This window comes from Otolemur garnettii, unplaced genomic scaffold, assembly GCF_000181295.1.
Source record: "Otolemur garnettii isolate 467f Iridium unplaced genomic scaffold, OtoGar3 scaffold00029, whole genome shotgun sequence".
NCBI lineage: Eukaryota > Metazoa > Chordata > Mammalia > Primates > Galagidae > Otolemur > Otolemur garnettii.
In genome coordinates this window covers 17,514,040-17,517,715 of record NW_003852424.1, presented here as the reverse complement: position 1 = coordinate 17,517,715, position 3,676 = coordinate 17,514,040, and the positions used below count along the sequence as shown (strand labels likewise).

Genomic DNA, 3,676 nt, shown 5'->3' with positions numbered 1-3,676 from the left:
AGTCTCCTGCCTCAGCCTCCCAAGTAGCTGGGACTACAGGCGCCCGCCACAACACCCGGCCATTTTTTGGTTGCAGCTATCATTGTTGTTTGGCAGGCCCGGGCTGGGGATTCGAACCCGCCACCTTAGGTGTATGTGGCTGGCACCTTAGCCGCTTGAGCCACAGGCGCCGAGCCTGCACTGGCATTCTTTTACTAGCAGTGTCTTCCCCCTAGATGTCCGAATGGCTTATCCATCCAACTCAAATGCCACCTCCCCAGCAAGGCCTTGGGTTTCTGCAGTTTCAGCCTTTCTCGTCCACATCGAGTCCCGACACCCTCCACCATACCCTGCTCTGTTTTTCCCATTATCAGTTTCTGAAAGTAGAATTTTCTGTCTTGGTCACTACTGTGTCCTTATGTCTGGAATGAGGCCTGGCATTGAGCAAGTGCTCAAATCCTTGCCTAAAATCACTCAGAAACAGCCTCTTATCTGGTACCTGCCCCTTCCCCACCCCCAGGCAGCTCTTAGTTCATTTGAATGTTCATTGAGTGGTGTGTGGGTGTGCAGGGCAGAGCTGGCTTCCAGTTTCTAGGGACACACAGTTTTGCCCTCACACAACTCACTGAGGTAAGTATGCAAAAAGAAAGAATTTGGGGAGGGATACTGAATTCCTAAGGTGGTGATGTTTGACTGGAACCTGAAGCAGCTGGCCTGAGAGTAGCACGTGACTTGTCTTTTGAACTTTCAAAGTTGATTATTTAATTCTACCCAACTCTGAACCTCCTGAGGAAAAAGACCTGGCTGATCTGTCCCCTGCTATTTCCAGGTTCCTAGGGGTAGTGCCTGCTGGTCCTGAGTAGATGCTCACACCAAGTAAAACTCAGCTGTGGGCTAGTCAGGGCAGACAGAGTGTCCTAGGAGGAAGGTGTTGATCCAAGCCCAGTAGGATTTAAAGAGAGCAGGAACAATAGCCAGTGCAGAGAACAGATCCATCTGACCAGCTCTGGTTTTGGAAGGTTATCCTTTATTTCTGTCTACTCAGGGTGAGAGCACGATGCACACTGGTGCTGATGCTTGGAGGGGGGTGTTTTTGGGAGAGGGTTCAGGGAACTGTGGCAGCAGTATGTTAGGACTGAGTTTAAGAGCCCACCTCTCGGCTTGGCGCCTGTAGCTCAACCGGCTAAGGCGCCAGCCACGTACACCTAAGGTGGCGGGTTCGAATCCCCAGCCCGGACCCGCCAAACAACAACGCCGGCTGCAACCAAAAAATAGCCGGGCGTTGTGGCGGGCGCCTGTGGTCCCAGCTACTTGGGAGGCGGAGGCAGGAGACTCGCTTGAGCCCAGGAGTTGGAGGTTGCTGTGAGCTGTAATGCCATGGCACTCTACCCAGGGGGACAGCTTGAGGCTCTGGCTCAAAAAAAAAAAAAAGAGCCCACCTCTCAGTTCGGCGCCTATGGCTCAAATGGCTAAGGCGCCAGCCACGTACACCTAAGGTGGCGGGTTCGAATCCCCAGCCCGGACCCGCCAAACAACAACGCCGGCTGCAACCAAAAAATAGCCGGGCGTTGTGGTGGGCGCCTGTAGTCCCAGCTACTTGGGAGGCTGAGGCAGGAGACTCGCTTGAGCCCAGGAGTTCAAGGTTGCTGTGAGCTGTGGTGCCACGGCACTCTGCCCAGGGGGATAGCTTGAGGTTCTGTCTCAAAAAAAAAGAGCCCACCTCTCTGTCCTGCTCCCAATCCCTCACCCTTTCCAAGGGCAGAGCCCTTTTAGGGGGGCCCTGCTGGTTGCTCAGCCTTGCTGGGACTCTGCCAGCTGTCCTTGGCCTAGACGACAAAACTGTTTTTTTACTTTTTTTTTTTTTTTGAGATTATGAGTCTCAGCTATGTTGCCCTTGGTAGAGTGCTGTAGCGTCATAGCTCACAGCAACCTCAAACTCTTGGGCTTAAGCAGTTCTCTTGCCTCGGCCTCCCAAGTAGCTGGGACTATAGGTGCCTGCCACAATGCCCGGCTATTCTTTGATTGCAGTTGTCATTGTTGTTTAGCAGGCCCAGGCCAGGCTTGAATCCACCAGCTTTGGTGTACGTGGCTGGTGCCCTACTCACTGAGCCACGGGCACTGATCCTGCTTTTTCACTTCTAAGAGCAGAGTTCCTGGGTTCCTGGAAACCCCTGGAGGAATGCTGGGGTTTAAAAGGGTGGGTTCAAATATGGCCTTAACCCACCTTTGGTGGGACAATGAGGAAGAATCCATTTTTCTCAAAAAGCAGGCTTTCATTTTTGCTGTCTATAAAGGTCCCAAGTGCTTTTTTATTTGTATGCAGTTTTTCTTTTTTCTTTCTTTTTTAGAGACAGGGTCTCACTTTATCAACCTTATTGGAGTACAATGGTGGTGTGATTCTATCTCACTGTGGCCTTGAACTCCTGGGCTCCAGCCTCTGAAGTAGCTGGAACTATAAGTGCGTATCACCATGCCTGGCTAATTTTTGTGTGAGGTGAATGTGATAACTATTATACTATGGAAACCCTGGCTAATTTTTTTTTTTTTTTTTGCAGTTTTTGACCAGGGCTAAGTTTGAACCCGCCAACTCTGACATATAGGGTCAGCACCCTACTCATTTGAGCCACAGGCGCCACCCCAACCCTGGCTAATTTTGTATTTTTTTTTTTCTTTTTGAGACAGTTCTCATTAGAGTAGAGTACTCTGGCGTCACAGCTCACAGCTACCTCAAACTCTTTTTGTTTTGTTTTGTTTTGTTTTGTTGAGACAGAGTCTCACTATGTCATCCTTGGTAGAGTGCCATGTCACAGATGACAGCAACCTCAATCTCTTGGGCTAAAGTAATTCTCTTGCCTCATCCCCCCAAGTAGTTGGGGACTACAGGTGCCTGCCACAACACCCAGCTATTTTGTGGTTGCAGTTGTCATTGTTGTTTAGCAGTCCCAGGCTGAGTTCAAACCCACCTACCTTGGTGTATGTGGCTGGCGCCCTAACCACTGAGCTATAGGCACCAAGCCTAGTTTTTGTATTTTTTGTAGAGATGGGGAAGGGTGGGCTCTTGCTGTGTTGCCCAGGCTGGTCTTGAACTCTTGGCCTCAAATAACCCTCCTGCCTCTACCTCTTAAAGTGCTGGGATTATGAGCATCAGCCACTGTACCTAGCTGTGTTTAAGATTTTATTTTATTTATTTATTTTTTGAGACAGAGCCTCAAGCTGTCACCCTGGGTAGAGTGCCGTGGCATCACAGCTCAGAGCAACCCCCAACTCCTGGGTTCAAGCAATTCTCTTGCCTCAGCCTCCCAAGTAGCTGGGACTACAGGTGCCCACCACAGCCCCCAGCTATAGAATGCCATTTTTTGTATGTCTGAGTAGTATACCATAATATGCATATACCACATTGTATTAATCCATTCATGTACTGATGGGCCCTTGGGTTGTTTCTATGTCTTTGTGATTGTGAATTATGTTGCTATAAACATTGGAGTGCAGATACAGCTCTACTTCAAAAGTATTTTTAAGGTTGGGTGCTTGTAGTTCCGTGGTTAAGGTGCCAGTCATATGATCCAGGGCTGATGGGTTAGAACCTGGCCATTTTTTGGTTGCAGCCGTCATTGTTGTTTGGTGGGCCTGGGCTTTATTTGAACCCGCCAGCTCAGGTGTATGTGGCTGGTGCCTTAGCTGCTTGGCCACAGGTGCC

At 49.8% G+C, this 3,676-nt stretch overlaps 1 protein-coding gene across 4 annotated transcripts in view; it reads left to right on the top strand.

The window, feature by feature from the left end:
- Positions 1-3,676, top strand: part of PLIN3 (perilipin 3) — a 37,010-nt gene that overhangs the window by 18,164 nt on the left and 15,170 nt on the right. The gene's annotated exons all lie outside the window — the stretch shown is intronic.